This window comes from Wyeomyia smithii, chromosome 3 (genome assembly GCF_029784165.1).
Source record: "Wyeomyia smithii strain HCP4-BCI-WySm-NY-G18 chromosome 3, ASM2978416v1, whole genome shotgun sequence".
Classification (NCBI taxonomy): Eukaryota; Metazoa; Arthropoda; class Insecta; order Diptera; family Culicidae; genus Wyeomyia; species Wyeomyia smithii.
This window is the reverse complement of record NC_073696.1, coordinates 61,814,609-61,826,891: the sequence shown is the minus strand read 5'-3', so window position 1 is coordinate 61,826,891 and position 12,283 is coordinate 61,814,609. Positions and strand designations below refer to the sequence as shown.

The 12,283-nt window shown below is 37.7% G+C and overlaps 2 protein-coding genes across 17 annotated transcripts in view; one reads left to right on the top strand and one right to left on the bottom strand.

Annotated features, from left to right (window-relative positions):
• The window catches only part of LOC129732231 (mucin-4-like), a 255,175-nt gene that overhangs the window by 842 nt on the left and 242,050 nt on the right, over positions 1 to 12,283 (top strand). The window lies entirely within an intron of this gene.
• LOC129732233 (receptor-type tyrosine-protein phosphatase kappa) overlaps positions 1 to 12,283 on the bottom strand; it is a 191,279-nt gene that overhangs the window by 51,489 nt on the left and 127,507 nt on the right. The gene's annotated exons all lie outside the window — the stretch shown is intronic.

Below are 12,283 nucleotides of genomic sequence, written 5' to 3'. Positions count from 1 at the left end.
GTTCCGACCAGATAGAGTCTGTTATTAATGAAGTGTTTAAAAGAGCTTATAACTTCATTATTATCGTATCCTTTTTGCTTTTAACGTGGGTAGCATCTAACAAGGATGCCTCCAGTGGCAGAGTACAATTTTGTGATAGTATCAGTTATCGTTTTTTGGAAAGATTTTTGTGCTGTGATTTGGATTAACCTTTAGCATGAATTTGTAATTTTCGGAAAATATAGTACACTATCTTCTCAATGCGTGCAAGCACAATACACAACTATGCTGAATTTCTCCAATAAGATACATTTATTTGTGTTAGAATACTGTAACAGCGCAGAAATTCTTTTTTCAGCGTGTATTTTTACACTTGAGAGACATTGATAGGTATATTTGAAAATTCAAAATCGAAAAACTAACAGTAGGTACTTAAACTTAATCAATGTGAAACGAATTACACTGAAATCGTTTAGCTATACGTAAAAATCTACGTATGATCATAACATTCTCAACTTTTGTTCTAATCCGTAGTGAAGATTATTTTAGAAATAAATATTTTACCCCAATTTAAATTTCTATTAACAAACTTTAATTGCGAAAAAAAGGATTATTGAATTCTAATAAACAAAGTATATTAATTATTAATTTCGAATTCCGCTACGAAAAACAAATTGTGCTAAAAATCAAGCATCAACTTGAATAATAAGAACAAACAATTCACGTTGCATTACTTAGCGTTACTGCCTTTTTGAGTGTCGCCTTCTTATTACGTTAAGGGTGTCGGTTTGCAAACCATAGGAAAAGTTCTCCACCGCTAAAAGCGGAAAGGCTTTAGCCCGCAACCGCAACCGCTAAAGCAACAAGTGGAAATTTATAGCGGAGAGATAAGAGATATTCATATTTCTGGCCCAGCAATTTTAGGCAGTCACCCAGTGGTGGTTGGTTGTATGTTTCGGGGGGATAAATAGCACATCTGCGTAAAGTGATTTCACGGTTCTCAGCACTCGTGAGTTGTTTGAATGTGCAAGTTCCATGCTCAAATGTAGAAGAAAAGGATATGTAATTTATGTGCATCTCTGTTTGGTGATCATTTACAGAACACTTTTAGAAACATCAGTGACACCTAAGTGAATTACCGTTTGTGAGTGTGTATGTGTAAAGTGATATTTTACCCGTACGATTTGTGGAATCGAAAAAATCTTTCCGATAGGGAACCGGAAACCATTTGTGGGTTGATTCTAAAATTAGATTTCTGGTGCGTTTTGTGAGAATGGGTGACCGATGTAAAATCAATCATGTATCTCGCCCGGCATCCTCTCGTCGTGCCCCTAAAGATAAGAATTCATGTGGTGAATGCTGGTAGCTTTTGGAAAAAAAGGAGGAATGGTTCGGAAAGTGATTAGAGGCCAATTTTTTGAGTTTTGTGCCCACATGTGCGGGAAACGTGCTTCGCTTTACAATGCTTGGAAACCATATCATCACAGCCATCATCATTATCGTCGTCTTTTGCGTCTAAAGCACAGAAAACCTTCTATTTCATTTTAGCTTCCACTTGTTGAAATGGCTGAAAATTTCACTCGCCCACAGAGCAACATTATCGTTTATGATGCTCACGATTTGAATTTGTAAGTATATGCACGCATTGAACAAATTCGCTTCGCGAGGAGAGTTAGTTTTCCAGAAGGTAAAACTTGACTATGAAGGCCAATGTATATTTTGGGTGTCATACTATTAATTTAGGGCGGATTCATGCACGTTTTGCGTTTGTTCTACATTTACATTTTACCACCAGTAAAGGTATGTTTCCTGCAGAGAGAACAAACGAATGCCTTAATATAACAATGGCATTCGTTGCATGAACACCCACGTGCTGAACAAACACACCAACGCATCCACGGATAACACTTTAGGTTTATCTGGATAACGTACACACTAACTAGCCAGCTCCCTCTTCGTCGTTGTACTTTGATCGCATGGTATTAATATGCATAGCTTTCATAGTATACAATAGTTTTGGAGTTTGAAAAAGTTGGTTTTTCCTGTTAGCACAAAATTTATAAACACCAAGAACCAGTTCAAATTTAAAAAATCCACCACCAGTCCACATAAGCACTGAGGAAGACTGTACGTCACAGTCGAAATATATATTTGCGGACTGAATTTCAATATTTATTTCCAAAAAAATTAGTAGAGTATAACGGAAACCGATAACTATTTCTTTGAAGAACCAGTTGATACAAAAACTTTGAAAATAGGATCGATTTTGATTTTGGAAACTTACTTCAAAAACGTTTCATTAAATGCGAGAAATATTTGAATTTCCACCCTTACGGTTCCTGTCTTGCGTCAAAAAAAATGTATAATATAAGCAGTACCTAAGCAAGTTTCATTGAAATCAAAGACGACTTTAACAACTGTTCCAAAGTTTGATTGCTATGCTACTTAGTGGGTGAAGAAATTCAATCCCGTTCGGGGGAATGTGTGAAGGTGAGAACATCAATTCGTCAGCATGCTTTGCTTTGACATTCTTTTTTCCCCACTTTTTGGTTGCTTCGATAAGCTTTTGTCTGTTGGTCTCGCTGGTGACGTACGTAAGGCACTTCGTTTGCATCCGAACCTCACTTGTATAGGAAAGCTCGGTTTCACTTCAGATAGCCTGTCAAAACTTTTCATGTGGTAGACATGGAGATAACATACGACAAGAATTTTTTACGGCACTTCTTCAGCAGTTCTATGCCGTTTGCACATTCTTGTTTGCAGAAGCTGTTTATGTAATCGGATGTATGCAACTGAACGTGTGAAAAGTGCCAAATGACGGAAAAAAAGATGTGTATTTCTAGTCTTTTTTAGAAACTCCAGAAATAGTAGATGACCTACCTCCACGTTATATGTCAATCAGTGCAGACGCTTTGTATTTTTATGCAGCTCATTTCGACGGGGTTTTAAAAATGATTCCTAATTAGAAGGAAATTATGCAAAATTGAAGCTAAAAATGAATATGAAGAATCTAAACGGATGCCCGAACTATTCCCTAGTCATCCTGAAACTTTGGCAATTAGCTTGGGGAAATTATTAATTCACGAGCTCGTTAGAATGCATAATTTCTTCAAACCTAATTTAATCATTATGTGTTCGGGATTTAATCTGCCAGCATAGAATTTCCCCTGTCATGACGCTCGCCTTGTAAATTCGACTTCATTATTGCTCTGCTATTGGCTCGATGGAGCGGAAGGTTTTAATTACAGGCAGAATTCTACGCAATCATTCCTCACATGATGGCGCTTTTTTCGTGGTGGTTCAGTACATTACATCAATAAGCCAAAGCTATACGCAACAAGCTTTGGCTGATTGTTTTGGTGTGATAAACAGGTATTTTTATTAGCGTACACAAATAGGACACACCATTTACCCACCATATTAGACACTGAACCAGCCTACGGATGAAAATTCGTCAGTGATTCGGTTGCACTCGGTTCCGAGATTGCTCGTTGCGTTGTACGTTTGCGGCGCTTCTTATTAAGTTCGACCCTTATGCCTCGTGCCATATCCTGTGATGCTGGAAGCTGATATACAATTATGATTGATCAGCAGCAATTAATTTGAAATTAATATATCCGATGGAAAGCCGTCTGGTTGGCTGGCACCTATTGATAAATCGATAGGATAATACCGACCTCATTCATTCGGGATTGGTGGTGCGAGGTCCAATAAGTTACGAGTCATGACAGTGGCTGTTCGATTTTTGACCCTATTCCGTATTTGCAACATTTCAATTAAACAATTTAAAAGGATCGTTCAACATGATTTCTAAAGCATCTTTGTAGATAGATAAAACTACCTAACTGTATGTTGTCATAATCAAGAAGGCACTGTATTTCAATGGTATATGAATACCACCTTTTTTTCGCCTCGAACAGTCATCGGGCGCGGACGCGTTTGCTTTTCGCTCCGCAATTAACTTGTATAGCATACATTTTTTTTGTTTTTTTTCGAACCTTGACAACGTCGCGTGTTTTTGCTGACCGTGTCGTAACTCTTCCGCTTAGTGTATTAACGTAAATAACCATGCCGTGCGGTGTAAATTCGTGCAGCATAAACGACGACCGCTTTCTTTGGAAGTGCGAGTTCTGCAGTAGAACTTACCATGCTGCGTGTATCGGCGTACAACGACACCGCGAACTTTTCATCACATCTTATATGGCGCCAGTAAGTACGGAATGTCAAGAAATTCTCCGGAAGGAAGCTGACGTACGGAAGCTGCTTCATCAACAGGAGCAGCTTGTGGATGCAATACATCGACAGACGGACGCCAATCATCGAATTGCCGCGGATATGAAAAAATTCTGCTTAGTGTCAGAATTGTTCGACAGTATTGAGCACCTGCTTAATGATGTCAAAGAAACTTTGTCAGCGATAAACAAAAGCAATCAAAACATGTGCAGTGCGGTCGGGCAGCACATAAAGTCATGTGACAATAAATTGCACACGACATTGACCGGCATCAGCGAGTCGTTTTCAACGATGCCACAAAAAATACATAAATATTTTGACGAACGGCTCTCAAGCCTGACTAGCAATTTTATTAGTTCAATCGCAGAGGCTGAGTCATTGAAACCTCATACAAATAACGACTCAAAACTTACTGAAATACTCGAGGAGCTGAAATTTGTCTCAGGGACTGTCTCCAATCTTCAGGTGACCAACACATGCAGTACAAAACCTCAAAAAAATCTTCAGGAAGAACTAGCTGAAAAATCTTACTACCCGAAAGCGGACCACACATCTCCAGGATGGAGATTTCTGGGTAACCAATGGCAATGGAAGCAGGACCACTTATGATGCCAAGCAACGGTCTCGAAGACAACAAGAAAAAGCTGCCGAAAAAGCCAAAAGAAACCGTAAAAAAAGAAAACAACAAATCACTCATACCAGTAAACAAAACAACCAGCACAGCGGTACGCAAAACTATCAAAGTATCAACGCATCAGACTATTATTACTAGCCACAGCAAAAGTTTAATTCGCCGGGCCACCCTCATCAACCGACCATCCGATAGCTGCACTTTCTGCTCCAAAACTCATCAACTTCAGGAAAGGAGTAACTATCAACCCGTATCGATCTGAAAAAGGTACAACACAGAGCACTACTTCACAGTCAGAACCGGAAAATACTGCTCCGCTGCTAGATCCTATGCGTCCACCGATTGTCAGACTAACGGAGCAATCCGCTCCTGGTGAGAAACGCTATCTGAAAGCACGGCTGCGTGATCACAAAATTATGGATACGGTACGAACTTTCCTTGCTTTCCTGCATAATCAGCCAATAACGGTATGCATTCGAGGAATCACCAAAATTAGTTCATCGGTGATGCTGGCAGCTGAAGGACTACCAACTGACTTAAACCTGCTACGTGAAATTTTCCTGGACGTACATGAAGAATTGGGAATATCACGCGATGACGTTTTAGCAGACCTGCAGTCTCATCGGACATCGTTATCCAGTGAACGAACACACCGCCTACAACAACTAAGAGAAAGCACCGACAAATTTTACAAACCGAGTTTTCGGAAATAACGACCCCTTTCGATGAGAAAGAAGAAGACTTACAGGTAACACTCACCAACCCTCAAACATCGTCAACCACCATATCCCCAAAAATTTCTTCACCAACACAAAATGAGACTGAAATTTTGGTATGGTATATGATCAATGCCACACGTGTGGAATTGTATAGATTCGTACATTTCTGCACCAAATTGTGCCTGAGAGGTTTGAGCTGACCCATGTTAGATTGATTGATGTGGATGGGAATATGGAAAACCTCTTGGCACAATCGTTTATATGTATAACATATTCGATTCACTCATGTTAGATTGTGGTAGAGAATAAATGTGTATTAGGTAGTTACCGAACCTGTTGCAAATTGTTAGTCATAATGTACTATATATTATTTTGTTTACCTGGGAGAGTAGTTTTATGAAATATTGTGCCATTAGGACTGATAGAATGAGGAGAAATGGATATTAACTGATTTATTTTTTGTTGCCGTTTTTTTATTCTCGGATTACAGGTCTATATTTAGTGTATTAAATCAAGTGTCGATGACTGGTATTGGTGTTATCAACCACGCTGTATAAATAATCAAATGAATCATAAATACAGCAATCAGTGACTCAAGCAAAAATGTTAGGCAGTTAATAACCAATGCCTAATCACCATTAAATTTTTTTTTTCGTTGAATATCAGGTGTATTTTGAAATGAATTTTTTTTCGAAAAATATCGCTGGAAATTCGCTATTTCTATTGAAGTGACGTCTAAAAAAGTTATACAAAATAGAATATATTTTTGGAAAAAATACACTAAAGGAAAAAACTCTGAAAAGAGCTATCGTGGTTAGTTTTCAGTTGTCTTTAAATCTTTAAAATTTAGCATATTTTTATTAGTGTTCTTTCTGCAGAGTATAATTGTTGCAAATTCAGATTGCATGCATCATTCTTACTGAGAGAATTATTTTTGAGGTTCAATCGTTTTTAAGTTATGATTGTTGGTACACGATTGGAATTGATGCAAATCGATGCTTATCGAAAATTTCCGATTTAACTGAAACTTTGCACAGTTGTTCCTTTCTGATGAAGAGGTCATTTATCACAAGAAGATTTTTTCTCTTACGGTGTATGTTTTTTTCCTGGAACGACAAAAATACTAACTACAACTTTGCTGAAGACATAACATAAATCGAACAAACCATGTTATTTTTCTTTTTACCATTATCAAACATTAGTCAGATTGTAGTCGACTTTGTAAATTAGATTAAAAAAGGTACTTTTTGAGATATTCAACATTTCGTGATGATTTGTAAAATTTGGCACAGGAAAAAAAATTCTATGGTGTATATATTTTTTCTAGACGCGCAGCTTTATTTCCTACAGCTTTGCCCGAGACACTATTCCATTCAAACAAACCGTTTTTCTGATATAGATTATAATAATTAATAATCAAACAAATAATTAATTCAATAATAAAATAATTATTTGCAACTTATATAATAAAATGACCTCTTGAAAAGGTTCAGCGATATCAGAAATGACAAGCTAAAAAAATATGTATTTTTATTAATTTTCTATGGAATGTCCTAGTTGTGTCATGATTATCTAAAATGTTGTTGTTCAACAATCCGAAGTCTAGAAGGGCTGTAGTCTGGTTTCAGGCTTTAAAATAGGTGTTATACTGCGTTTACCGATCGGCTGGATAAGAGTGGTCAGATATAGAGGGTATTGAATATTGCGGTATGCAACAAAGAGTGGTTTAATTGTGTTGAAGATGCTCATACGGTGTTATTTAGATAGTGTGTAGGAAACGTAAGCAGTATTGATACCATCAATACAAAGAATAACACAAGTACCTAGTAGTATACGAAATCGTCGATATCGGAAATGTTTTTTGATGCCAAATGTCATGAAGCGTCGAGATCTGGTGTAATCTGATTTTTTTCAAATCCTCTTTCTGAGAAACTCTCTCACCTCAAAAATAGGTCCCAAAACATCGATTTTTTTCTAATTTGTTTTTTGAGATAACACTAGATCTCGACGTTTCGTGCATTTCTAAGACATTTGACAACAACAAAAAATCGATATCGACAATTTCATGAACCAGGGTAAGGGAGGGTAAGCATACAGACGCAAGGCATACGGACACGAGGCATATGGACGCGAGGCCGAATAGACGCGAGGCCGAATGGACGCCAGGCCGAATGAACGCGAGGCCGAATGGAAGCAAGGCCGAATGGACGCAAGGCCGAATGGACGAAAGGCCGAATGGACACAAGGCCGAGGAGAAGTGAGGCGGAATACGGTACTATCGTCATCATCATCACAGCCCTCTTTCAATAACATGTATGTCGCTTCAGAGTGTCAATTGGAAAACAATCCACTCGCGACCTTCGGCCGACTCGCTGTTCGAGCGAATGCTGTCCTTACTCGCTACCGCTTGTTCGAACTTAACTAAAGTAAAGAAACTCTGTTTGAGTAGACCTAGCAAACCAATAGATCGATAGATAGTCGTTTAAGAGCGAGAAGCCGCCGCTTTCGACGGCGGGTCGACGGCCGGCCCGGACTGTGGAAATCACGGCTTAATGCCGCCTCGTTTCCTTATCCTCGATTATGCGTCTGCGCCGCATGATTTAAAAAAAATATTATGCCAATATATTTACATTTGATCTACATACGAAGAGTAAAAAATATCTGAGTTTAATATACACGCAAAAGTTCAAGCTTACATCATTCGATGTGTGCTCTTAAAACGCACATTAAATTCTCTGACTATGTACAAAAAATGTGTCAAAAGGATAACGCAACAGTTGCGTAATGAATACATTGACAGAGATCGAAATCAGAATATGTATAATATATACAAAATCGTGGTGTTTCGGTAGACTTCGGTTTATGGCCAACGGATGACACCCCGTTAAGCATACAGACGCGAGGCATACGGACGCGAGGCATAGTACGCTAGGCATAATGGACGCGAGGCCGAATGGACGCGAGGCCGAATGGACGCGAGGCCGAATGGACGCGAGGCCGAATGGACGCGAGGCCGAATGGACGCGAGGCCGAATGGACGCAAGGCCGAATGGACACAAGGCCGAGGGGGAGTGAGCCGGAATACGGTATATCGTCATCATGTGTGATTACATAACATATTTGAACAAAACAGGTGTCAGACGAACGGTCTCTAACAAGTAATTTATTTCATATTCATTTATTAGGTGAAAGACTGTTTGAAGCTAACTGCCTAGATTAAAATATGTGACCTCAGGAATTAAACTATTCGAAATTAGGAATCTTTTTTTTTTTCATTTTACTACCTCTTTAGCTCAACTCATTTCAAGAATATTATACTTTTATCATTATGAAATTCATTTACTTGAAATACAGCAGCACTATTCTTGGAACGCAAAGAGCGATAACATTTTTATTGGATCGTATTTGGCAATTCTAGGATGTATTCCAAAAGAAGAAAGCCACAATTTCGGATTCCAAAATAAAATCTGACGTTGATTCCCGGCTTCTACCCGAAAACCCCACAGTGTCGTGACATTCAGAAAAAAGCCTACTATATTCGAAACGAATATTTCTTCAAATGTAATTGGTATGTGTGTGTATCTACACACATGTTTGTATGTGTGAATGTATGTTGCGTGTGAATGCTTATTTCAAAATGATGTTTGGTATACCCAATTTTATATAATTGGATAAATAATAATTGTTGGATACCCAATTTTATTTTTTGAAGTAAACTATGATAATTTGAAGTTTTTTTTTGGCAAATTTGTTTCAATATATATTAAAGAGCGAATTAGAAAGGCTAGGTCTCACCGCTAGGTGGATTAATTTGGGTTTTTTTTAAGTCTGTAACGAGTCATGTTGCTGTCAATTTAGCTAAGTTTCGTGCGAGAAAGGAAAAAATCAATGAAATCTTCATTTACTCCCTCCTAAAAAATTTACAAAGATAAACCAAGTTACAACTTTTATCTAAAGAAATATTTTCACAATAGACAAAAATAATGGGAACTAAAGCTGATGAAAAATCTGGATGAAGCTGATAAAAATATACAAAACTGGATGATTTCGTGATTCAACCGTTTGACTGAATCTCTAAAAAAACTGGAAGAATGCAGTTTAAACTGGAATATTGTCATCTCTGGTAGTATTGATAAAATGATGATAGTGAGAAATTATAAATAAAAATTACAAACAAACAACAAAAAAGAAAAACTTCAGAACATTTCTGACTTTTTCAAAATTTAATTTAAGTCACTTTTGCAATTATGTAAAAATATTACTATAGACAACTTGTACGGGAAAAGAACGATTTAAAGGCGTATGGGATTGTGAAACTAGCGTTTGAAACCCTTTTTGCAATTCAGCGAATCCTATAGGACTTTCCAATGTATTTTTTTTTCGGTATAATTTGAGAACTTGTTATTAAAATGTTATTTTCGTGCAAAAGTTTGTATCCGTGGAAAAACATATAAAATTCTGAGGCTTATGCTTCTTATCGTACTCAATGTTAGACGGTTTCTCTAATGAACATTCTTTCAACTCTCTTTTGCTTGAATTATTTTGAGTAATTTTCAAATTTGTGTTGTGACTTGCTTTTTTATTTAAATGTGCTGTGTGTGTGTTTTTCATGTTGCATTTTCTGCTGATATTTTTTTAAACTTTATTTTGAAGCTATTGATTGTTTTTACTTGCTTCTATTACACATGTCTCAAATGCACAAGCACGAATTTAATTTTATATCAGCTCCTGGATCAAGTATATCAAATAATGAAAATAGAATGTTTATCATAAGCTTAAGTACACATTTCAATAGAAAAAACGTCTAGAAATACCTTATAACAGTAGATAAATTGTGGCAAACCACACAATCTTCCTCGTCTGATTTCACTTACCTAGAAAAAACAGAAAAAAGATTTTTTTTAGAATAAGCAAATTTGTTTTTATTTTTTAAAAATATTTTTCATCTTTTTTTCTCCGTGTTGGGTATTTTCGTCACTGCGACCATTTTTTGATATTTTGTGACATATTCCCCCTTTTTGATTTTGCTACGTCAGGACAACGTATCGCTATTGGAAGTGGTCTTTACAACCTGACCAATAGCATTAGTCCAGTTCCCAGATGGTCTCGAGGTACGATGCTGGCCTAACAAGCCAGTCGTCGTAGGTTCGAGTCTCGGCTCGGGAGAGACTGTTAGTGTCAGTAGGATCGTAGCGCTAGCCCCGCAATTGTCCTGTACACTTTAACAGTTGACTGCGAAGTCTGTGAATAATAAACAGAAGGTCGAGTTCCAAATCGAAACGTAGCACCGAGGCTTTGCTTCTATATAGCGCACAACTGTACTGGGATTTGTTCTCCAGATTACGGAGGGTTCCAGTAGCCCTCTCTCGAAGAACTTATATCTTTTGATAAAAAGTGCTGGACATCTGTATAACAGATCTTCCGAGTCTTATTTTTCCATGCCACTCGACATGTGTCATCTTGAAGTTTTTTCGTAACCTCAAATGATAACGGCTTAGATAATGCCCTGTTATTAAACCAGTATACGTGCTTAGTATTTTGCGAGTCATAGAAACGTTCGGTGTGATGAAACGCTTCGACTGCCTACCGATGGAAGTTTTCGTCCAGTTGGATTCCACTTTCAGAGTTTTCCATGCTTTCGGTTCCATTCTAAGGGAACAAGCGGATAGACCACAGAAGGGTTCTGGTCCTACTCCTATGAACTGATGAGATGATCCAAGTCTTGCCGCGTTCATCGGCTCTTTCGTTTCCATCTATTCCACAGTGTCCAGAAACACAATGTAAGTCTTCCTGATTTTTACAACCCAGTGTTTGGAGTGACTGAACAGACTCGCAAATTAGTTTCGATGTGCATGTCGCAGACTCCGAAGCCTTTAACGTTGCTGGACTGTCGGATATAATGCAAATGTTTAAATGTCTGTATTTCCTGCGTAGCATATATCAGAATATTCTAGTATTGCTTGGATTTCAGCTTGAAAGACAGTTGGCCATTGGACCATTGGAATTGACAGGTCCATTCCTGGGCTAGTTACTCCTACTCCCACTCGATTGTTCATTTTTTAACCATCTTTATTTAACCATTAACTATTGATCCTGGACGGCGATCAGGACCACCGCGTTCCTAAACATTACGCTAAGGTTTTTCATCTTGGAATCGATTCAAAAAAGATAAACGTTTCACGCAAATTTGTACCCATTTGTACCAGTAACCAACTCCTGATGTGAACCACTCCTACGTGCAGGCTTAATATTCCCTCACTCTATTCGTATACACGTGAAAACAGCAAAATAATAGGGAGGATCACTTTTTTTTTCTTTTACCATATGTTTTATTACTGATCTTCCACTTTTGAAATTATTGTGGAATATCGATCATAAGTTTTAATGTTTGCTTTAGCTTTAGAGACTTCGAATTCCGTAAAAAATCCTTTTCTGGATCCTCTCTAATACATTTAATATGACGAGCTCCGTAGTGAACGTGAGTTTTGCTAATCAACATAAATGGAGACGACCAAGTTACTGCTCAAAATGTTACCATCGCACTGGTAATTATTTTTTTTAATTTCCATGTTGTGCTCGCCTGAATCATTTTACACGTTACTGACTTACCACAGCATAGCGTTAAACTGCGATGAGTGCGAACCACAATTCAGGTGACGCTCAGCGTTCGCTAGATTTGCGTGTTATTACAGCTACGATTTAGCGTTAAATTTTAATTGTG